The 25777-nt window shown below is 34.7% G+C and overlaps 1 long non-coding RNA gene across 3 annotated transcripts in view; it reads left to right on the top strand.

Moving 5' to 3' along the window:
* Positions 1-25777, top strand: part of LOC141543098 (uncharacterized) — a 71496-nt gene that overhangs the window by 41249 nt on the left and 4470 nt on the right. For 2 of the 3 annotated variants that reach the window (XR_012482330.1, XR_012482331.1), the window contains 3 exons: positions 8208-8437; positions 9453-9580; positions 10294-10385. This is a non-coding gene — a long non-coding RNA (uncharacterized LOC141543098). Of the gene's footprint in view, positions 1-8207; positions 8438-9452; positions 9581-10293; positions 10386-24583; positions 24725-25777 lie in introns of all 3 variants that reach the window. The other variant, XR_012482329.1, reaches the window with a different exon arrangement.

Consider the following 25777-nt stretch of genomic DNA (forward strand, 5'->3'; position numbering starts at 1 on the left):
TAGGAGACATTGGCACAGGACCACCCAGCATGACATGCCCTCAAGATAGAAAATGTTGTGCTCTATGAATAAAGTAGAATTGAGTTTGCTCAGAAGAAATGACAGATGTGCAAAGTTAGAGTCCACTCCAAATGTTCATAGGAATTATTTTTATCTAACCTGTGGCTGAGCATTTCAAGTTCATATTGGTGTTTTCAGTCACAATCAGACACATTATAACTTGACTCTGACGTGGTAATATCATTTTGGTCCTTTTCAAGAATGAAGGACAACAAGCAACCAAGAAGTTTCCAAATCCTGGGTAATCCTGATTGTGGCTCCTTGTTACTTGCATTATTTTTTGGCAGCCTATTTTTATTTTGAGATTATAGTTCTTGAATTTGGAAACAATATTTCTTGGATGTTTCCTTGTGGGATTTCTTTCCAAAGGATTAATGGATTTTTTTTTCAATGACACTTTTGCCCTCTGCTTCTAGTATATCAGGACAATTTTCTTTGATGATCTCTTGAAGAGTGTGCCCTAGGCTCTTTATAAAGTCATAGCCCTTAGGTAGTCCAATAATTTTTAGATTGTCTCTCCTGGATCTGTTTTCAAGGTCAGCTGTTTTTTTCAATGAGGTATTTTACATTTTCTTCATTTCTTCATTCTTTTTAGTTTGATTGATTATTGATATCTAGTTTTTAATGTATGATTTTCTTCAGTTAGGTTTTATTTTTCTTTTATATTTAATTAATTCTATTTTTTAAAGTGTTGTTTTCTTCAGTGGATTTTTTTTTTTTTTTTGCATTTGACCAAATGTATTTTTTGAGGATTTATTTTCCTTTTCCAAGTTGTTGACTCTCTCTTGCATATGTCTCATTTCTTTTCCCAATTTTTCATATTCCTCTTTGAGATTTCACATGTGGACATTTTGTTCTTTTCTAGTTGGTATTTTGGTGTTCCCTGTCACCACAGTAGCTTTTTATGGTTAAAGTTCTTTTCTGTTTCTTACTCATGTTTTTCTTTCCTTTTCTTATTCTGTGATGTTTAAAGTCAAACTCTGCTCTTGGGATGAAGGGAAACACTGTTTCAAGTTTTGCAGCTTTGAGTCTTGGCTTTAAGCATAGGAACCCCTTGTGTTTGGTATCTTGCTCACAGCCCGAGGTAGTTTGACCAAGTCCTGCATGTTGTTACCTTGTTTCCTAGGCTGGTAATTTGTTTTCTGTACTGGGACTGGAGGCTACTTCACTGGTCTGCTCTGCTACTGTTCTACTGAGGCAGGATAAAGATTCTTGATTGCTGATCTGTTGCAATTAATAGCCTCCCACTGGCTTTCCTTGATACTTTCTGAGCTGGACAACTCCAGTGAGACTGAACTTTCTTGAAGTCTTTCCAATGTATCTTGAGCTGGTGTTTCATTCCATCTCTTCATAGGCTGTATTATTCCAGACTCGGTTCTTGGTTTCATATAGTTTTCAACTGAAATTGGGAAAGCTCAAGCAATTTCCTGGCTTCATTGTGGCATCTTGGCTCTCCCCCCAGAACTTCTCCCAAAACAAATATTCTTTAAGCTACTTTCCTAGAACTATATGATATCCTTTGTTCCCCAGTATGGATATGCTTAATGGGACCTTAAATGAAATGAAAGATAAAGAAAATATATTAGATATTTTTCCTCATGTCCATCCCAGGAGGTTTTTTTTTAAAGTCCAGGCTGTGCACCTGGTACCTATCTATTCCATATTGATACCTCTCTGTCTTTCCTAAACACCCAATGCCCTTACACTGCCCAACCCCCAAGCCCCAATATTTCATCTTTCTATACTTTAATGCTCTACAAATTTGGATGGTGAGCCATATACTTTCCTTTTCCTACTTTTCTCTCTTTCTCCTACTCTCTTTGAAAACTGATCTGTACAGGGGCGGCTAGGTGGTGCAGTGGATAGAGCACCAGCCCTGAATTCAGGAGAACCCGAGTTCACACTTTCTAGCTGTGTGACCCTGGGCAAGTCACTTAACCCCAGCCTCAGGAGAAAAAAAAACCTGATCTGTACAAAAACCATTCCCAATAGATAAGTTATACCAAGGCTTCTTGAATTTTTTTCCATTTAGGGATTCCTGAACTTTTCCCACTTGTGACCCCTTTTCATCTAAGAGATTTTCACATGACCCTGGGTATGTAGGCATGTAAAATACATATATACATCAAATATTTACTGATAATAAATCATAATTTTGCAACCCCCACATTCAGTTATGAGAGCCTATGTAAAGTTATGAATCACAGTTTAAGAAACTGGAAAGTATACAAACAATCAATTCTTGAAAGAAAAATTACAATCATATGAAAGAATACTCTAAATCACTAATAGCAAGACAAAAGCAAACCAAAACAAATTAGAGGTTTCATCTCATACCCTAAAAATGGGAAAAAATGAAAAATGAAGATCAATGTTGGAGTAGTTGTGGAAAGACAGTACAAGCACATGAGTGCATTGTTGATGATGCTGTGACTCAGTGTAGTCATTTTGGAAAGCCAATGTAATCATGTAATTATACTAAGCAAGTTACTAAAATGCCACATACCTTTTAACCTAGAGATTTCATTATTATCATTATATTTGAAGGAGGCCATTGAAAAGAAAAAAAAGTCTCCATAGATATCAAAGTATTTATAGAAGCATTTTTTTTGTTAGCAAATAATTGGAAACAAAGCAGCTAAACAAATTATGGTACATGAGCATGATAAGATGATATCTATTTGATCCTCACATCAACCTTAGGAGGTAAATAATATTACTATTCTCATTTTAAAGTTGAGGAAACTAAAGCAAACAGATTAAGTGATTTGCTAAAAATCTCATACCCACATTTGAACTCAGGTCTTACTGATTCCAGATCTAGCATTCTATTCATTGTCATTTAGCTACCTATTGTGGTGGTAAGTTTTACGAGAGTGGGGGTGGTGTTGAATATGGTATAGAGGAATAAACTCTAGATTTGGAGGTAAAGGACCTGAATTCAAATCCTCCCTTTGCTTCTCACTATTTGTATGACCTTGGACAAGATATAAATTTTCTTTTGACCTAAGTTCCCTCATCTCCAAAATGATGGCATTGGCTGAGATAGTATTAACATGCTATAGTGAAGAAAGCATTGTAGTCAGAGGACCTATATTCAAATTCTGATTCTGCCACTTATTCTTTATGTGAATCATGTCACTTCTAGTTCAGTTTCCTCTTCTTAAAAAAAAGTAAGGGAGCTAAACTAGGTGACCTCTCAAGTCCCATTTGGATCTAAGTAGATAACTATGTGAACCTTTCCATGCTATATACTTTATGAGAAACTCCCTTGTCTCAACCCAAGAAAAAATCACAAGGCTCCAGAAGTCCTACTAGCACTGATTGTGCAGCTTGGAATTTTAGATGGACTGACAGGCTGGTGAGGAATTCTTTATTGGATAATTGGATCTTTTATTGTCCTAAATTATACTGTGTAATCAATAACTATTCATTGTGAATGCTCCAAAGAACTTATCATAAAGTTGGGGAGACAAATTAACACATATACAGCAGATAGATGATAACTGAATGCCAAATTAACAACATCAATTCAAGCAACATTTATTAAATGTTTTCTGTGTATAGAAGAGAATTCCCATCAATGAAATCATAGCTCTACAGAAGATCTAAAGCATCCCTGGCAGTGGTATTCTCTGTGAATAGAATCTAGACACCCTTTTTCTTGAGATCAGCATTTAATCCCAGTAAAGACTGAATTTTTTAGGTTCCCAACAAACACAAGCCAATATCTCAGCACTCCCTGGGGTACCACTAATAGTCATCTACTTTTTAATACTACTTAAGTTACTTTAAGGCAGTATCAGGAAGCTTGTTTCTTTGTACTCCTAGGATTTTTTTCCAGCCCTTACACAGAATTATCCCTCTGAAGAGCTCAAGGATCTTAAGGAAATTAAGTATGATATGGTACCAATCTGTTCACTTAAGGAGATCCTAGAATCAACCCACTCATTTGGATTCCTTCAGGCCTCTAGGGTCCCTGACTAGGAATGCCCCAATATCAGGGATGTATGACTTTTTATGTGTAATTGAGCTCTATGCATAAATAGAATTAGGAAGCTGCCTATATGGTGTGAAGGGAAGACTCCTACATAACCAAAAATAAGCCTTCCGCTTGACTATGTTAGGGTCTAAAATTTATCATTAGCTTTTTTTTTCTTTCTTTGTATCAAGTTACTGTTTCCTATTAAAAACAAATATACCTAAGAAGAGTAACATATCAGAAAATGACTTGATAGGGTGAGGTATAGGAAAAAAAAGTATCTGAGCTTTACAGAACTGCTAGCTTGGTATTCATCAACATCAACATGTTTCTCACTAAAACAGTGGGTCCAGAATGAGAGTTACTATATTCTGCCCAAGTCAGTCCACTTCTTGAATGTTGTGTTCATAGAAGTAAAAGCTTCCTAATAATATCATGGAAAAAATTGCGCTGCTCAGGAAAGAATAGCTTTTCTTTTACAGCAAGCCTTTATGCAGCATCTGTAAGATCAAAGGATTATGAATTTTGCCCTGGAAGTAGACCTTAGAAGTCACTGAGTCCAAATAATTTTACAGATGAGAAAACCATCCAATGTCACAAAATCCCCCATGCCAAATTCTTCTCTTTGGTTATTACACCAACACTTGTTGGGGATGTTGAGGGAATTTTTGTTGAGGTATTGGTTGAAATGGGGGACCCCTGAGATCCCTTTTAAATGAAAGATTCTATGGTTAACACATTACTGTAGATTAATTTGCCACAATTTTTCAAATGATGAAACTAAGGGACTTAGTGTAGAGAGGGCAATCACAAGGAAGGGAGGGGAAAAGCACTGAAGGGGATTTTTCCTTTTTATCCTCCTGCATCCATACATTCTTCATCCAAAATCATGAATTTTATTCATAAGGAGCAGCTAGATTGTATAGTAGGGGCAGTGTATAGTTCACTGGACCTAAATTCAGGAAGACATCTTTCTGAGTTCAAGAATGGCCTTAGATACTTACTAGCTGTAGAAACCTGAGCAAATCATTTAACCTAGTTTCCTCATCTGAAACATGAGTTGGAGAAGGAAATGACAAACTACTTCAAGAACAAATGAAGTCATGAAGAATTGAACACAACTAAAAATGACTGAACAGAAACTACAAGTATTGCAGTGGATAGAGAGCTGAGTTTGGAATCAAGAAGATATGAGTTCAAATCTAGATTAAGTCACTTACTAGTTGTATAACCTTACCACCCGTGAAAATGAGAATGTCAGCATCTTCCAAAAGGGACCAGATTAAGAATCCTATAGACTTGTCTCAATTTTAAGTCCTTATTTTGTCCAGATGAATCTATGCACTTCTCTCAGGTGAGTAAATACCATATATGCAATCATGAACATTTATTATACAATGTACAAACTGAATTTGGGTAATAACAAAATATGGAAATGGATTATTTTGACATGAATCAAATACTTCATAGAAAGATCTTTTTGCCCTAACTAGAAGTGGAAATAGAGAGTTATCAAGTTTTACAAGATTCTGAAGTGAAGAAGGAATAAACTTCTAAATAGACTCAACCTCAACAGGAAGATAAATATTATGAAAGCACTAAATTCTTCATTTTCAGACCTTAGTCTTGGTGTCTATTTTAATGCCATACAGACCAGCTGGAAGAGACTAAAGTAATCACCACCCAAAAACAGTGACATTCAAAAATTATAGGGGAAAGGAATAAAAGGAATTTCTAGCTCTGTCTCTGCCCACACTAGAATACTCAGATTGGAAACACTGGCTCTGCCTGGGAAAAAATGTTGAAAGTATTCTCTTCATCAATATCATTGTATTGTGTCAATGGGCCATACACACATACTCTCATACTCACAATTCAATTCATTCTCCATTATTCATGCAGTAGGAGAAGATCAACAAAAAGACATGTGATATATTGGGATGTGTTCACAGAGTTAGGAAATAATCCAGAATCTCCTAATCCAATCCATATTTAAATAAGAATCTCCACCACAACATTTCAAATAGGGGGAAACATGGCTTTGCTTGAAGACATCTAAGGATAGGAGGCCACTAATTCATGAGGAAGCTCATTCCATTTTTCGACAGTTCTAATTGTTAAAAATTGTTTCCTTTTATTAATCTTAGTTATTCTAATTCTAGCCTTTAATCTAATAGTCTGCTTTTTTTAAAAAATAGACCTTTTTTCAAATACAAATCTGGCTTTTTTCTTCTCCCAAGAAAGAAAGAAAAAGAAAACCCTGGTTACAAGCACATATAGTTAAGCAAAACAAATCCCCACTTTGGCCATGTCTAAAATTCATATTTAAATCTATGTTCTGGGTTCACCACCACTCTGTTAGGAGATGGGTTTCAACATGAGGCTTCTATGATTTTAATTACTGGAATTTCTAAGTCTTTAAAAGTAGATTCTCTTTATAATATTATTGTTATTATATAAATTGTTTTCCTCATTCTGCTAACCTCACTTGACATCAAGCCACAATGCATACCAATGCATCAATATATCTATTTTTCTTGTAGCTTCTTCAATATTTGTAATTTTCTTTTTTTATAATCTAAGTCAATATGAGGGATATGAGATGTTTTAATTTGCATTTATCTAAGTATTGGTTATTTAGAGCCTTTTTTAAAAAATATGGTATTGACAGCTTAGATTCTTTCTTTGCAAACTCCCTGTTCATATCCTTGATCATTCATCAATTTAAAAAATGTTTCTTATTCTTATAAATTTCCATTTGTTCCCTCTATATCTTAAAAAAAAGACATTTAGAGAAAGTTGATACAAAATTCCTCCCCACTTATCTGCTTCTCTTCTAATTTTAACAATGTTGGTTTTATTTATACAAAAACTTCAATTTTATATCATCAAAATTGTTCATTTTACATTCTATGAACTTTTCTTTCTCTTTTTTGGTCATTAACTTGACCCCTGACTATAGCTCTGAAAGATTCACTTCTTCTTTGCTTCTGAAATAAATGAATGCTTTTTGGTAGCAAAGAACTGGAAATTACAGAATTGCCCCTCAACTGGGGAATGGCTAAAGAAGTTGTAGTATTTGGTTGTGATAGATGTTGTGCTGTAAGCAATGATGAGGTCACTGATCTTAGAAAATCATGAGAAAACTTACATGAAAGGATGAAGAATGAAGTGAGCAGAACTAAGAGAACATTGTATATGACAATTGCAGTATTATTTTAAGAATGACTTTAAGAAGCTGCCATTTTCTACTTTAAATATACTTATTTCTTAATTGGTTGTGAATTCACTTTTTTCATTTTTGATATGTAATTTCATTTTATTTTTTCTTCTTTTAAAAATCAAATTATCTGATGGTTTATTTTTTTCTTTTCCTTTCTATTTCTTGATCTAAGATATTTAGGAAATTCATTTTCTTGGTTTCTTGAAATATAATAATGAGTCTATTGAGGGCATTATGGCATTTACATATTTTTAATAATTTAAAAATTTTGAACTATATTCTGGGTCTCAATTCTGTTTTTACTATAACATTTTTTTCAGTCTTTTGGTTTAATATTTTTTTTGTCTCATGGAGTCACTAGTTTCTATTTGATCATTCACTGTTGTGTAAGGTTTTGTGCCTTTTATTCCAAGTTATCTCCCTTTCAAAATATTTTTTCTATATCCTTGATTGCTTTTCTCATTTTTTCCTTTAGAGCTCTGCCCTTGTGCAATAAATCTACAAACTTTAAAATATTATATAGATGTCAGTTATTATTATAAAGTCCATTTTCATTTGAAACCTTGTAATTATCTAGTTTTTCTCATGAGAAAGGACATCTGGGAAAACAAAGAAAAGATTCATTCTCAGCCATCTTTAAACCATGTCTTCTTCACATAGGCCATCATAATAGCTAGCATTCATATAATGCTTTAAGTTTTGCAAAGCAATTTATAAATGCTATTTCATTTAATCTTCACAACAAGCCTGGGATAGAGGCTATTATAATACCTATTTTATAGATGAGGAAATTGAGGTAGATAGAGAGTAAGTGACTTGCTCAAATTCACACAGTAAGTATCAGAGGTTATATTTGAAAACAGGTCTTGCTGACTCCAGGTCTTTCACTCTAACCACTGAACTCTCAAACTGCCTGTCATTTCTATTTTTCCCTCCTCCTAGGACCATTCTAGGCTTCAGGAGCCATGGACAAACTAGATACATTGAGGAAAAGCAATGTTAAAGAGTCTAAAAGGAGCATAGAAGAAGCCTATCCCATGCCAAAAAAGAGTTTTATGAGAAGTTCCCTTCAATAAAGGAGAAAAAAGAACTTCCAGAGAGTTATCCCTGCTGTTACATGTGTGTTCCAAGCTTAAGTCTGCTTTCCTCTGGACGGTATCCTGTATATATTTGTAAGTGTCACAGATCTTTTGAGGAATGTTTTGTACCAATTACAATTGCTATTGTCATTTTAGCAAATTTTTTTTCTTAAAGTTAATTAAGTGTAGTCAACTAGTTGTTATTAACTGTTAGTTTTTAGTTGAGAGAAACACACTGGTAGAAGCCCATAATCCACAGTACTAGGAGGGGGAAAAAAATGAAAAAACAAAAAAACAAAACAAAACAAAATAAAAAACATGGTCACTCGCTAAAGCCTAACCATAGAGACTTAGGGGTATGGTAGCAGCCTTGTTCTGGGAGCCTAGACTAAAAGTGTGAATGGAGGGTGAGAGAGAACATGGGCTACATATAAATGAATGTGTAAACAGTTCTGCTTTCAAAATGCTTAGGACCTGATGGAGGAAATTGGTTGCATATGCATAGAAAGTTAATAGATAATATTAAAAAATTAACAGTCTAAGAGCAGCACACAATATATTTTAAAATCCCTCTGCTATTCTAGACCTTCTAATGCCTGAATATGATGGTGCTTAAAGATGATGATTTGCCTTTATCTGGTAAAGTTGTTCTGTAACTTCACTGACCTGGGAAGACTTTTCTTGCCTTTATGGCTTATACTTTTAAGATTCCCTATATTATGCTCTGTCAGTATAAAGTAGCATTACTGGTAATGCAGAAATGCAGCTCCCAGAGGTGACAGGTCCCAGCTTGCATCTTCCCATGTACTGAACTCCTCAAACTGGACTTGCCAGCACCTGTACTGCCTATGAGTTGATTTTCCAGTATGATGATGAAGGTAAGTGCAGGGATCCTTCTCCTTGCCATCTCCATGGTCTACCCTCTGGCTGTTGCCCACACAATCCTTGGCACTTTTTCATTGGTAAAGACCTAAACAGTGTCAAGGAGATGTGGACATAACAAAGCATAACATAAATTGTAAAGGATTATGTAAATGTAGGATGGCAGATTGTTATTATTGTTTTTTTATTTGTTTGTTTGTTTTTGTGGTTCCTATGCCTTGGGAAGCCCAGGGAAGAAGATAAAGGTTATCAACCCCATTTATTCCTAGTGGAACATACCTTCACAAACAGATGGAAACTGGATGAAATTTGATCAACTTGATTTTCTCATCTGCTGTGGGCCCTCTCCCATCAGTGAGACAATTTTTACTTTTAAGCCCATGGGATCAATAGTTATTAAAGTGGTAATGATTTTTTTAGCTCTGATTCTGTGAGTGCAAAGAAAAGAAGCACAAGTCAGCCACCAGTTCCTTTTCTAAGGAAATAAAAGATGCTGGTGGTAGCAAGCCTTTCTAAGGCAAAGCACAAGAAGGGTATGGTTTGGAATGAAAACCCATTTAAAAGAGTCCCATTGAGTCCAATTCTCTTCCAATACAAAGGAGCAGAAGACTTATAATCCTACAAAGAGATACTTCACAAATACTGCTGGGGGAGGTAGGGTGGGGAGGGAAGGAATGGGAAGGAGCAGAGGATAATTCTACCTGGCAAAGGATGTGTGAGTACTAGCCTAAGTGGTAATAATTATAGTTCACATTTATAGGGGATAGGACTAAACCTGCCATTTCATCCGTATAGGGAACTCCAAGGTGAGGAAATTCCTTCTTAAAGTGCAGGTTGGCACCTTTTCTGAAACTATTTTCTTAGATCATTGCTTGGAGCAAGGAAAAGTTTAGTGACTTATTCAGGGTCATGTAATTTGTATGTGTCAGAAGTAGAAATTTAACTCAGTTCTCTATCCCCAATATCACACTGACTCTTATACATTTCTATAGTTGAGTTGTTTCAGTACTTTTCACTACCCTTTTTGGGATTTTCTTGACAAAGATACTTGACATTTCCTTCTCCAGCTCATTTTACAGATGAGGAAACTGAGGCAAACAGGATTAAGTGACTTGCCCAGGGTCACACAGCTAATATCGGATGACAGGTTTGAACTCAGGTAAGTAAATTTTTCTGTCTTCACAATTAGCACTCTATCTACACTGTACCTCCTAGCTGTCCTATATAAGGCTTAATACATTGTTCACACGGATCTTCCCACAGCAACCTTATGAGGTGAGTGGTACAAGTAATGTTACATGGTTTACCCATGGTAACATAGCTAGTAAGCAACAGAGTCAGGACAATGACCCAATTCTATTCTATTCAACTTTCCTACTCTATTCCATTGTAGAAAAAATATTGCCCTATAGGTATTGGGATCAACTAACCCCATAAAAGGATCTGTTGGAATGAATCCAATTGTTCAAGTCAATGAATCTCACTGGTCCTTACTTGCTCTCTAAATGAGGGAATGCAAACTGAGGGAATTGAATGGTATGATTTTTAAGTTTCCTTCTCAAAATTTGTTTCTTAAGTACTTTAAATAAATTTTATTTCTTTCTAGCCTCTAGAAGGGAAATTCAGGTTAACACACGTGGCCTTACCTTACTAGAGACACATACCCAGGCAGATCACTGTTGCCTTGGAAGAGATCATGGCTCAGCAATCTACCTCATGTCATTTGCCTTTGGAGAGATTCTAATAGTAGGCAATACTACCTCCCTGTGGAGAAATCCTGCAGATTGGATCCAGAAATAAAGAGATGGGGGATATGTATTAACCTACTCTTGTGTCTGATCTCCTAGTAGGGGAATGATTGATACAACTGAGATCATTATAGCTGAGGGGGAAAAATCAATTTGGGCTATCTCAGTGCTTGCGTTAGCATATCTGGCTTTTGGAAGTGATACTGAGCACACCGTGGGTTCCTGCACTCACTGGCTCAATTCCAGCAGTCACCCAATTTGTCAGCAAAGCCCATTTACTCAGCTCTAAACTGGGAGTAGTGCCAAGAATCAAACTTCCAGGTTTTTACCACCCCAGCTGCTTGGGGAATTTGAGCAGAGACTGAATGAGTTTTGTAATCTGGGAGACTTGGCATTAATATATTATGCTTTTTTTTTTAAAACCAATCTGATGAATGCTTTATTATTTCTAATATACTTAATAAAGGAGAGTTAATAATACACATCAGGGATGGATTGAAATGAGGTGACTAGGAGAATGAGGGTCTGAGCCAAATAAGTTGGTGGAAATATAAGCAAAAGTCCCTAGACAGAGGTGAACTTGGTACCACCTAAACAAAGAAAGAGTTAAGGGATCACTGGCAACTAGATGCTCTGAAATCATGGCCAGGATGAGGGAAGTTGGCCAACAGAGAGCTCCCTAATGTTGGGAAGTTTCTACCACATATCTCCAATGATAAAAAGAGACCTGATCATGCTCTCTTTCATAGAGGGAAATACAAATAACACACATATATGCAAACATATACATATACATATATATATATACTAATATTTCTCTTATCCAGAAATGTGATTTTAAATTGTTATAGCTATAGTTCCCTTCCCTGCTTCTGAGTATGGCATAGAAATAGAATTGTGCTTCTAATTCGAGAGTGTGGAAAATTGAAATAGCTTCCACACTGCAGTAACCTTCAGTGTGACTCAAGGTTCTTTGGAAACATTTTTGATTATTGGGGGTGCCATTGCTGAAGAGTCTTTTAAGTACTTTAGAATGGTGTGATAAATTTTGACTGGCCCCTTGATTGTTCCCTCTGCCATGTGATAGCAGCAAGGAGGTGACACACTTGCTCATGTTTTAGAAAATTTCAATAGTATTCTATTTTTTCCAATTACAAGTAAAGATAGTTTTTAACATTCATTTTTGTAAGATTTTGAGTTCTGAATTTTTTCCTCCCTCTTCTTACTTCCCCCCTCCCCAAGACAGAAAGTAATCTGTTAATAAAATAAAGTTTAAAACAAATATGCTTTGATATGCATTTAGAGTCCATCAGTTCTCTCTCTAGAGGTGGACAGAATTATAAGTCCTCTTGGATTGTTGTCTTGATAAAATCCCAGCTTTATCTGAAACTATTCTGCTAATCATTTCTTATAATACAATAGTATTCCATTACAATTATATATCATAACTTGTTCTGTTATTCCCCAATAGATGGACATCCCCTCAGTTTCCAATTCTTTCCTACCACAAAAAGAGCTGCCACAAATATTTTTGTATAAATATGTGCTTTTCCCCTTTTCTTGAACTTTTTGAGATATAGACTTAGGAGTAGTATTGCTTAGTCAAAGGATATGGTGATTCTCTGGGTTTAGTTCCAAATTGTTCCCCAGAAAAGTTGGACGATTACATGACTTCATCAACAATTCATTAGTGTCTTGATTTTTTCAGATCCCCTCCAGCATTTGTCATTTACCTATTCTGTTATGTTAGCCAATCTAAAGGTATTATCTGACGTAATATCTCAAAGTTGTTTTAATTTGCATTTCTCTGATTAGTAGTGAGTTAGAACATTTTTTCATATATATATTGATAACTTATTTCTTCTTCTAAAAACTGCTTGTTCAGATGCTATTTATCAATTAGGGAATAACTCATATATACAAATTTGGTTTGTTTTCTATATATTTAATAAATGAAGTCTTTAACAATGAAATATTTGCTGTAATAGTTTTTACTCAGTTTCCAGTTTTCCTTTTAATTCTGGATGTATTAACTTTGTGCAAAAACCTTTTAATTTTATGTAATCAAAATGTTCCATTTTGACTTTCTATGATCTATTCCTTGTGTGGTTATAAACCTTTCCTTTATCCATAAATCTGAAAGGTACATTTTTCCATGCTCCTCAAATTGACTTATGATATCCCCCTTTATGTCTAAATCATTTATTAGTTTTGACCTTATCTTGGTACATAATATGAGATGTTAACCTATGCCTAGTTTCCATCAAACTGCTTTCTAGTTTTCACAATAATTTTTGTCAAGTGGTGAATACTAATCCCAAAATCTATTAAACATAAGATTAAAATGATTATTTGCTACTGTATATTGTGTATCTTTCTGACACAATCAATTCACGCCTTCTTTCTCTATAAAATTCAACTGCTCTAATAATGATAACATTTTTAGAAGATACATTTATCATCACATTTATCATCTTCCCATATAGAAAGACAATTAAGCCCCTTGCGATTTATCATTCACGTTTACCTTGTTATGCTTCTCTTGAGTCTTGCATTTGAAAGTCAAATTATTTATTCAATTCTGGTTTTTTCATCAGAATGCCTGGAAGTCCTCTACTTCATTGAATATACATTCCCCCTGAATAATTATACTGTTTTGCTGGGCAGGTTATTCTTGGTTGTAATCTTAACTGTTTTTGCCCTCCAGAATCAGAACATAATCAATCCCACAACTCCTTTACCATAATGTTTGTTACTTTTTGTGTGATACTAATTGTGGCTCCATGGTTTTTGAATGGTTTCTTTCTGAATGCTTAAAGTACTTTTTGTTTGATTTAGAACTCTGGAATTTGGCTGTAATATTTCCTGTAACTTTCATTTTTAGGATGTCTAAGTGGTGTTTGGTAGATTCTTTCAATTTCTATTTTGCTATTGGATTCAAGGATATAAAAATAGTTTTCCTTCTTAATTTCCAGAAACATGATGTCTAGGTTTATTCTTTCATCATGATTTTCAGGTAGTCTGATAATTCTTAAATTATCTCTCCTGTATCTATTTTATGGGTCAATTATTTTTCCAACAAAATATTTCACATTTTCTTCTATTTTGACCTTGTTTTATTGTTTCTTGATGTCTCATAGTCATTTAACTTGCATTTGTCCAATTTTAAATTTTAAGTAATTATTTCCTTCAGTGAGCTTTTGTACCTTTTTCTCATTTAGCCAATTCTACTTTTTAGTGAGTTAATTTCATCAGGGGATTTTTGTGCTTCTTTTTCCTTTTGACTATTCTTATTTTTAAGGTATTATTTTATTTTAATATTTTTATGTATTTTACTAAGATATTAATTGTCTTTTCATATTTTCTCCCTTTGCTTTTATTTCTTTCTCTAATTTTTCCTCTAATACTTTTATTTTATTTTGAAAATCTTTTTTAAAAGCTCTTTTAGGAATTTTTGTTGGGCTTATGGACAATTCCCATTTTGACTTGAGGTTTTACTTGTAGCTATTTTCAATTCCATTATCTTCTTCTGAGTTTATATCTTGATCTCCCCTGAGGCCATAGTAGCTTTTTATGGTCAGATTCTTTTTTTGTTATCATTTACTTATTTTTTCATCCTACTTTTTGAGTTGGAGCTTTATGTTAATTTCGAGCTCTGATCTCAGTGTGGGGTAGGAAGAGAATGGCACTGTTTCAAGCTTCATATTTTTTTTTTCTGCATTGCTATTTCAGAGCTAGTTCTAGGAATTTGAAAATTTTTCATTGTTTCTAAGATGGTGAATTCTGGGGAGAGGAGTCACTACATTTTTGATAAGCACTAAGGTTCTTACCTTGGAAGGACCTCTGATCCCTTGGGATTGTAATTGATACTGCTCCTCAGGATCCCTGCTCCTTTGGGATTGGAAGTGATATGGTCCTTGATCCTCTGGAACAATAAGTGATATTAAGCCCTCAAGGTTTCTATAGCCTCATGAGTGACAGAGCTCCTCTCTACCCCTAAAAGTGGGTATAAGCAATATATTTTTAAAATTTTATTCTATTGATTTATTTTAACTATGAAGTTTTTAATTTACAAAGCATATGCATGGATAATTTTCCCAATATTGACCTTTGCATAACCTTGTGTTCCAAATTTTCCCCTCCTTCCCTTACCCTTTCCCCTAGATGTCAGGTAGTCCAATACAAGTTAAATATGTTGAAATACATGTTAGATCCAATATATGAATACATATTTATACAATTATCTTGTTGTGCAAGAAAAATCAGATCAAGAAGGAAGAAAAAGAAAAACTGAGAAAGAAAAAAAAATGCAAGCAAATGACAGAGAGAGTAAGAAGGCTATGTTGTGGTCCACACTCTGTTCCCACAGTTCTCTCTCTGGGTATATATATGACTCTCTTTGTCATTGCACAAGTGGAACTGGTTTGAATCATCTCAATATTGAAGAGAGCCACTTCCATCGGAATTGATCATTATATAGTCTTGTTATTTAGGCAATGTATTTTCCAAGTAACATCTGTTCCTACATCCAGTGCTAGCACAAGAATCTCCATAGTCTCTTTCTGACTAGTTGCCAGGTCCCCTTAGTGTCTCTAGACTGTTGTTTTTGTCACTCCCTCTAGTCCCATCATTGTTTTCTGTTTTTAATCCCTGTGGGTTCTGGACCAGCCTCTACTCTCACATTACAGATCTTTCCTTCTGGTCTCAAGTTCTATTGGGCTAGAAGAAAGTCTCACTCTGACTTTGTCATTCCAGCATTCAATCTGAAGTATTATTTACAAAGTTGTTTGAAGGAGGATGTTTGGAGAGCTCAACTGAGTGTATTTTCTACTCCACTCTTTTGACTCTAACCCCAGAAGTTGGTAGGAGATTTCTTAGTGAATCAATGAGTATGAAAATGGAAAGCCTATTCTCCTTACTGAAATAGAAAAAAATTAAAAAGTATGCATTAAAGCCCATACATTTTTGAAAAGCAATAAGGTCTCCATTAAAACCCGATACATGTCATTCTAATAACCTGATTACCTGGTTTCCCAGATTTCAACATCAAGAGATAAATTGACAACAATGAGGAATAATGATTTGGTAGGAAAGGAAGATACTTCAATCCTAGAAAATCAGGAGAGTCTGGGGACAATTAATATAGGAATACAAAATTCAACATAGGGGCATTACTGTGTTAATTACAGCACAGTACAACAAATGATACTCTTAAATATGACTTTGACATGCCATGAAAAAACTAAATTACATTATGGTCAGATTACTCTGTATACAAATTCAGGGAAATGCAGATTTTAATTTGATTTAAAATGTAATTTTAGAAACTTCATTAAGATGATTAAAAAATAAATTATGTTGAAAAGGGCAATTTTCTAGACAATTTTAATTTTCTAGAAAAATCCATTTTTATGGAGCATCTTATTTTCCAACAATGTCAAATAATTGAAGTTTAATGTATGTATATGTATTATGACTGGAGATCTAAGTAAATAGAGCACTGGACTAAGAGTTGGGTGAACATCAGTTCAAATCTGTGTTCAGATGTTGCATTGCTTCAGATATTTGCTACCTCTATGACCCTGAATTTATCATGCCTCAGTTTCCTTATCTACCAGAAATAGAGATAATGAAAGCACTTGCCTCCCAGAATTATTGTAAATCATTTATTTCCAGAGTCTGCCTTGGATTATCCAAATCCATCCTAAATAATTACCTTCATCTTCTCTTTCAAGCATTGAAAGACCAATCATAATGAATAAGCTAGTCAGCTCTTTTTTGAACATAGTTGTTTGCATGTTATCTCCCCCATAATATTATAAGATTATAAGCTCCATGACAGCTGGATGCTGGTCTTTTTTTGTATCCCAGAGGCTTGGATAGAGCTTGGCGTGTAATTGTTTCATGACTATACAGTCATGAACTTATTTGATGCAGTTTATAGAGTGTTGGGCCTGGCATCAGAAAATCTCATCTTTCTGAATTCAAATCTTGCCTTAGACACTTACTAGCAGTGTGACCCTGGACTTTATACTGTTTGCCTCAGTTGTCTCATCTATGAAATGAGCTGGAGAAGGAAATGGCAAACCATTCCAGTATCTTTACCAAGATGCACCCCCCCCCCCAAATGGAATCACAAAGAATCAGACATGACAAAAAATTACTGAACAACAAAAAGAGAGGGGTTGACTTCGCTTCTAAAGGTACTTACAACTCTATGATCTTATAAATGATTCTGGAACTAAATCAACACTTTGAACATAATAGATATTTATAAAATTAAAAGGAAATTCTCACTTGTACAGGGTTGTATTTATGCTGCATTCATATATATATGCATTTGTGCATATATACACATTTATATGCATACACACAAATTTATATGCTTTAGAGGCCATAACATTAACATTTTTAGTGGAACAAAGTATTCCTCCACACTTGGGCAGGATTAGCAGTCAGCCTACACACACAGACTAATTTCTAAGTATGAAGTATATATCTCTAGGAATGCCTTGGAATTCTTGAATAAGTAGCCATGCAACAATTTGTCTTAGTGAATCATGGATTGGAGTTGGAAGGGACCTAACAGGTCATCTAACCTCCCTCATCTTATATGTAAGGGAAGAAAGGGATTATTATTTTTCCAAATTCTTCTGAATAAAATATTCTTTCCATTATTATCATTCTGTTTCTCCATTGTTAATGACATACATTGTTCTTTATTTGGAATTCTTGCCACATAGACAGCTCCTTGATTTATTTTCATTTGTTATGAAATGACTCACAAGCATCAAATTTCAGAACTTGAGCAGCTACCTTTTGATGATATAATAAAACAGAATCTCATGAGTCTGGCAATTAAGGACCAGGACAATATGATACCATCTTACCTTTCTAGTCTTATGTCACATTGATCAACTTGATAGTCTATAAATTTCAGGCAAATTAGACTACTAGCTATTGTCTGAAACTGGAAGGTCATCTCCTACCTCTGCCTAAGGAATATTCATCTTCGGAATTTTCCTTCTTCAAGGCTGTTCTCAGGCTTTATTTTCTCCATGAAGCTTCCTCTGATTGCTCCCCTCTCTTTAAACTAGGAGTGTTTAACTAGCCTGGTGTCATGGACCTCTTGGTCAGACTATTGAAGCCTATGCATCCCCTCCACTCCTCTCTGAATAATGTTTTTTTTAAAGCTTTTTATTTTCAAAACATATGCATGGATAAATTTTCAACATTGACCTTTGCATAGCCTTGTATTTCAGATTTTCTCCTCCTTCCCCCCATGGCCTCCCCTACATGGCAAGCAATCCAATATATGTTATACATGTTAAAAATATATGTTAAATCCAATATGTGTAAACATTTATACAATTCTCTTGTTACAAAGAAAAATCAGATCAAAAAGGAAAGAAAATGACTAAGAAAACAAAATGCAAGCAAACAACATCAAATAGAGTGAGAATGTTATGTTGTGATTCACATTCAGTTCCCATAGTCCTCTCTCTGGATGTAAATGGCTCTCTTCACCACAAGATCATTGGAACTGACCTGAATAATCTCATTGTTGGAGAGTCATGTCCATCAGAATTAATCATGTACAATGATCTCCTGGTTCTGTTCATTTCACTTAGCATCAGTTCATGTAAGTCTCTCCAGGCATCTCTGCTGATCATTTTTTATAGAACAATAATAGTCCATAACATTCATATGCCATAATTTATTCAGCCATTCTCCAATTGATGGGCATCCACTCACTCACCAGTTTCATGTTACTATGAAAAGAGCTGCCACAAACGTTTTTGCACATGTGAGTCCCTTTCCCTTCTTTAAGATCTTTTTGGGATATAAACCCAGTAAAAACACTTTTTTGAGCATAGTTCCAAATTACTCTCCAGAATGGCTGGATCCATTCACAGTTCCACCAACAATGTATTAATATCTCAATTTTCCCACATCCCCTCCAACATTCATCATTATCTTTTCTTATCATCTTAGCCAATCTCAGAGGTGCATAGTGGTATCTCAGAGTTGTCTTAATTTGCATTTTTCTGATCAATAGTGATTTAGAGCATCTTTTCATATGGTTAGAAATGGTTTTAATTACTTCATCTGAAAATTGTTAATATTCTTTGACCACTTATCAATTGAAGAATGGCTTGAATTCTTATAAATTTGAGTCAATTTTCTATATATTTTAGAAATTAAGCCTTTATCAGAACCCTTAAATGTAAAAATGTTTTCCTATTTATTACTTCCCTTTTAATCTTGTCTGCATTAGTTTTGTTTGTACAAAAACTTTTTAACTTAATATAATCAAAATTATCTATTTGATGTTCAATTATGATTTCCATTTCTTCTTTGGACACAAATTCTTTCCTTCTGCACAGACCTGGGAGGTAAATTATCCTACATTCTTCTAATTAGTTTATAATAATCACTATTTATGTCTAAATCATGAACCCATTTCAACCTTATCTTGGTATATGATGTTAGGTGTGAGTCAGTGCTTAGTTTCTTCCATATTAGTTTCTAATTTTCTCAGCAGTTTTTGTTAAATAGTGAATTTTTATCCCAAAAGCTGGGGTCTTTGGGTTTGTCAAACACTAGATTCCTATAAGTATTGATTATTTTGTCCTGTGATTCTAACCTATTCCACTGAACAATTGCTCTATTTCTTAGCCAGTACCAAATGGTTTTGATGACCACTGATTTATAATATAGTTTTCGGTCTGGCACAAGTAGGCCATTTTCACTGGCATTTTTAAAATTAATTCCCTTGAAATTCTTGACCTTTTGTTCTTCCAGATGAACTTTGTTATTATTTTTTCTAAGGTTTCTAAAATAATTTCTTGGGAATTTGATTGGTATGGCACTAAATAAGTAGATTAATTTAGGTAGTATTATAATTTTTATTATATTCTCTAGGCCTTACCCATGAGCACTTGATATTTTTCCAACTGATTAGATCTGACTTTATTGCGTGGAAAGTGTTTTGTAGTTGTGTTCATATAGCTCCTGACTTTTCCTTGGCAGATAGATTCCCAAATATTTTATATTATTGACAATTATTTTGAGTAGAATTTCTTTTTGTGTCTCTTGCTGCTGAACTTTGTCAGTAATATATAAAAATGCTGATTTATTTTGTATCCTGAAACTTTGCTAAAGTTGTGAATTATTTCTAGTAGTTTTTTAGTTGATTATCTAAGTATACCATCATATCATCTGCAAAGAGTGATAATTTGGTTCCCTCATTACCTATTCTAATTCCCTTAATCTCTTTTTCTTCTCTTATTGCCAAAGTTAACATTTCTAATACACTATTGAATAATAATGGTGATAGTGGGCAACCTTGTTTCACTTCTGATCTTATTGGTACTGGTTCTAGTTTGTCCCCATTATATATGATTTTTGCTGATAGTTTTAAATAGATGCTACTGATTATTTTAAGGAAAAGTCCATTTTGAATAATGTTTTTAAATGTATAAGATGAAATCCATAAGATTATAAAGGTTATTAGACTTGTGGATCAGGGAGTGTTAGATGTAATTTAACTCAGTGTTGGCAAAGCTTTTGATAAAGTATTTTATACTATTCCTTCACAAAGAAATGGAAATATGTACACTAGAAGATAAAATAATAAGTTATGTTTAGAACTAACTGAATGAGCTCTCTCAAAGAATAGTTAATAGTTTAATGTCAATGTAGGAGGAGGACACCCATGGAGTACTGCCAAGGAATTGTGTTAAGTTATGCTGCTCAATGTTTTTTTTTCCAATGAGTTGGATTACAAAATGGTATGAAGCTAGGAGAGATACTTAACATAATGGATGAGAAAACCAAGATCTAAAAAGAGTTTGACAGGCTAGAGAAACTGAGATGAATAAAATAAAATTTGATTGGAATAAAGGTGAAGTTTTAATTTAGTTACCAAAAAAATCAACTTTATAAATATGAGATGGGGACTCTATGCTCCATACAAGTTGCCATTGTGAGATAGCAAACAAAAAATCTAATGTGATCTTAGGCTACATTAAGAAAGTAGCAGAGCTTTCAGGAATAGAAATCATTCTTTTGTACTTGACTCTCATTGGACCTCACTTGGGGGACGGTAAGGCACCATATTTGAAAAAAGACATCAATAAATGGAAAAGTGTCCAGAGGAAGAATATTAGGATGGTGAATTAATCTCAGATGAGGATCATTTGAAGGCCTGACAAGTGGAAAAGAAATCAGGCTTGATCTCTATAGTACCAGAGGATAGATCCAGGCCAATAGAAGTCACAAAGAAATGATTTTACAAAAAACTTTGATGTAAAGAAACTTGAAGCCAGGAAAAACTTCTTGATAATTAGAACTGCTTAAAAGTGGAATGGCTTGCTTTGAGAAGAGTTCAATCTCCTCTCTTTAGACATTTTCTAATAGAAGCTGGATGACCAATTTTATATACTAGATAGTAGCTGAAGTCCCTTGTAAATTTCAAATGTTTTTATTCTGGCCTTGAGCAGAGTGGGTTTTTCCTTGTTCTGAAAAATACTCATTATTAATCAATGGCAGAATTCAAGTCTACCAGGATACTACCTGGTATACAGAACAATTTGCTCACTAATAATAAGGCAAAATGTTATAATAATAAGACATCTGGCTCTGCCTACTAGTTATGAAAATTTGGCGACACTTCATTTCTCTGAGCCTCGATTTCCCCTTCTGTGAACTGGGGATAATAACACTTCCCCTACTTACCCCCCCATTTGGAAGGATCAAATGGGATTATATGTATATCTATCTGTCTCTCTATCTATCTATCCATGTGTGTATGAGAGAGATCTTTGAAAAGGGAGATATAAATGAGATATTATTGGCCTAAAAGAAAATGAATAAATTGTAGAAATTCCTAAACTCCTTAAGAGCCAAGATTATCTTTTGCTTTCTTTGCATCCCCAGCACTTAGTGCAGTGCCTCATATCCACTAGGTGATTAATCAATTTTTATTAACTACCTGACTGATTTAGGACAATGAGATGCTCTGGAGTAAAGAGAATCTGGCTTAAATAAAATGTTACATCATTCAATTCTGAATAATACTGATGATAATAAATAGGTATACTAGAAACAAATAAAAGGCCATATGCCAAAGACCATAGCAAAATAAATCCCTGGGAGGAAAGCTCAGATTGTAGCATAACATGGTTATTTTTGTCTCATTGGCAAAAACAACCAGAGTTCAGATCAGTTCATAGACTCAGAGATTTAGAACTGGAAGGGAAATTAGGCCATCATGTAAGTCTGGCTCATTTTTGAAAATTTTATTTTTTCAATGAACAAAAATCTCTTTTTTCTTTTTCCTATCCCATCTTTGCCCTCAACTAAAAAGAAAAAATAAAAATAAAATCCTCATACCACATATACATGTTTGAGCAAAACAAATTCCAATTTGCTTGATTCCAAAAATTGTCTTGATATGCCTCCTGAGTCTAATCACCTTTCTCAGGAGGTGGGTACTATATTTAATTATAAACTTGAGCTGTTTATTTAGTGGGTGAGGAAACTGACTTTCCCAAAATCACATAGATAGCAAGAGGTAGAGTTAAGAATCTAAGCCAGGTCCCCTGATTCAAAATCCAGTCTCTTTCCATTGCACCATACTATCACTCAAGAATAGGAAAAAGATATTATCTGAAAACAAATGCTTTATTAATATGAAGGGACAATGACTTAGATAATAAGTAAAAGAAGCAGAATTTGAACCTAGCTCTTCTGCCTCTTTCTACTACTTCAATTCAACTAAAAAATAATTAGGTACTCACTGCCCGTAAACCACTGGAGCTACAAAGTTGAAATTGGCACATTCCCTGCCCTCTATTAGGAAGCTGGCATCAGAGAAAATGGTTCAATAGGCATAACATAAAATAGGGCATGATGGGGACAAAGAACATAAAGCACTCTAGGAAACTTTGAGAAAGGAGTGAATATTGTTAGCTGAAGGGGTCATGGAAGGCTGTAAGAAGGAGCTGGTCCTTAAATAAAGCCCTGAAAAGGAAGATTTTTAAATGATAACCAAATAGCATGGTAGAAAAATCTGGCCTTTCAAATCTAAATTCTGGTGGGAAAAGGCAAATTGGCCCAATTAGTCAATTGATCAGGTAATAATTTGATTTTTTAAAAAAAAATCCATTTTAGGTAATCCCTGCCCAATAGATAATTAAAGGGCCTATCTATTTTTGATAGATCAGATATCAGAAGGGTTTATTCTATTCCTGGACAATATTTTTTTAGCTATTCCATATTAAAAATCAAGCCTTTCAAGTATATGTTTTTGATATGATCATGATAGTGATTAATGATAGTGGGAAATCACAGTCAGTAAGTTGGTATTATGTGCTAACTTAGCAGGCAATAATCAGAGAGGCTAGATTATTCTGACATACTTGCTTAAAGAAAAGTTTTACCTTTAGAAGATATAGGCAAAATCAGCTTTTTTATTTTTTTACTTTGGAGGAGAAAGCCTTTCCTATCCCAAATTGTCTTTTTTTTTTTTTTTTTTTAAATAGCTTTTTATTTGCTAGATATATGCATGGGTAATTTTACAGCACTGACGATTGCCAAGCCTTTTGTTCCAATTTTTCCCCTCCTCCCCCCACCCCATGGCAGGTTGACAAATACATGTTACATGTGTTAAAGTATAAATTAAATAAAATATATGTATACATGTTCAAACACAAACTGTCTTTTTCTAACCCACTCAGGCTCAGTTTCAGGGACAGGGATGCTACTTGGGTTTTGTCTGAAACGTTATTGAATTTGAAAATATAACTAATCAAATGACTACTCCTAGAGTAGGGCAAACCACTGGGAAATTAGTGAGATTTGTCTTCATCCTCCACCTCCCCTTTCTTTCATTACTTCCTCCCTCATTTTGGCACCTTCCTTCAGTACCAAAAGCTCTCAGTCTTTACACCCTGACTCCCCAAGGCTCCCTTTCACTTGGGATGTGAAACAGCACAACTGTATCATAGTTTAGAGGTAAATTGCTTCTGAAAGGAAGGTATCCAAATTCATTCATTCATCAATGTATTCATTCATCATCAAGTTGCTGTTTGTTGTTTGTTTTCTAAGGACCAATGATATCACTCTAAAATTGACTTGACATTGATTTGCATGTGAATTGGATCAAAGTCAGACAGAGTTGCACTGAGTCAACAAACAACCTCACTTTTCCAGAGTCACTGAAATCCAATGGCAAGACAAAAGTCAAGAGGATGGTCCAGGATGCAACTTTAATGTCTGACCACAGTCCCCGTTTCAGCCTCTTTCATGGCCATTCAAACAGTATTGTTCTGATTCTTCCATTCTGCTGGGGAAAGTCTTCCCATGCTTAGGACAGACATCCCCCTAATTCACCATAATTTGAGACATCTTGGTTACCCTCAACCTAGTTTAGCTTGTCTGCCCAAATGGTTTAATGGAAGGTGTCCCCTACTACAGTTTCTTCGAACCATAGGTAAAGAGTTGGGTGAAGACAGACACCAGCAACATTAAACATATTGTGAATGAAGGATGATGCTCTCTACTGGGGATACAAAAACTAATGCCTTATTTTGTTGTTTTTCAGTCCTTCAGTCATGACTTTGCATAATTCTGTGGACCACAGCACATTAATCAATACTACAATGTCCACCAAGTTTTCTTGGCAAAGATATTGGGGTGGTTTGTTATTTCCTTCTCCAGAGTAATCCCCAGAATCACACAGCTAGTAAGTGTCTGAAGCCATATTTGAACAGCAGTCTTCTTAACTCCAGATAACATTCTATCCAACAGGCCACCTAGTTGCCTCCTAGCTAACAGCCAATTAAAAAAAAAAAATGCCCACAACCTTGTTCTCAGAGAATGTGTAATCTGACTGGGGGAAAAGGGGGCAAAGGAGAGTAGCAAAACATCTATAGGTAATTATGATGTAAAGGAGTTGCAAGTAAATTGGATTTAATAGAGGCAGGGCTATGCAAAGTCATCAGCCTCAATCTCTCCTCCAGCATCAGTGGCAAGACATGGGTCAGGATGACTGGAGATGATCCGAGATGCAATGAGAAACTTTGCCTTTTTAAGCTAAGGTCTTTAATAGATCTCACTTTGTCTGAGGCAATATCCATTCAGTTATTTCACAAGAGACAATATGATAAGTATAAAGGAGGGATGAAGGCATAGTGCTCTAAAAAAATTCAAAGAAAAAAATCACTTCTGCCTGGGGCAAATAGGATTAGGACATGCATAATGGAAGAAAGATATAATTCTACTTCCCCTCAATTCAACCACTATCTCCATGATAAGCTAGGCTGGGTTTTTTTGTTTTGTTTTGTTTTGTTTTTTTTCCTTAAAAGGTATTGTTACTGCAGGAAATTTGGTTGGCTCCGAGGACCAAGGCTTGTGCTACAGACTTAGAAAGTTTCTTGGTTCTCATATGAGTACAAAACAGCCCCACCACTAAGGCTTCCCAGACCCGCAGCATAAATAAAAATAGGTAGCTGCTCAGTGCTTTATCCTGAATACATCCTCATCCTTCCATATGGTAAATATGCTTCTACTCTGGCAAACTAAAACTCCTTTTGTTAACTTGTTAGATGGATTAGCAAGTGTCTCATTTTGTTCCAGTTTTGGACCTAAACTTTCAATCTATTTGATTTCTTTGTAATTAACCTTACTTCCTCAGGTAAGTGGAAGAAAATGACAGATGGAAATTCTCCCAAGCTCATAATCTGGGGCATATTTTTCATGGAGATAGTTCAAAAAGTTAATCCCAGTTACCTATATT

The sequence above is a fragment of the Sminthopsis crassicaudata genome, chromosome 1 (genome assembly GCF_048593235.1).
Source record: "Sminthopsis crassicaudata isolate SCR6 chromosome 1, ASM4859323v1, whole genome shotgun sequence".
NCBI lineage: Eukaryota > Metazoa > Chordata > Mammalia > Dasyuromorphia > Dasyuridae > Sminthopsis > Sminthopsis crassicaudata.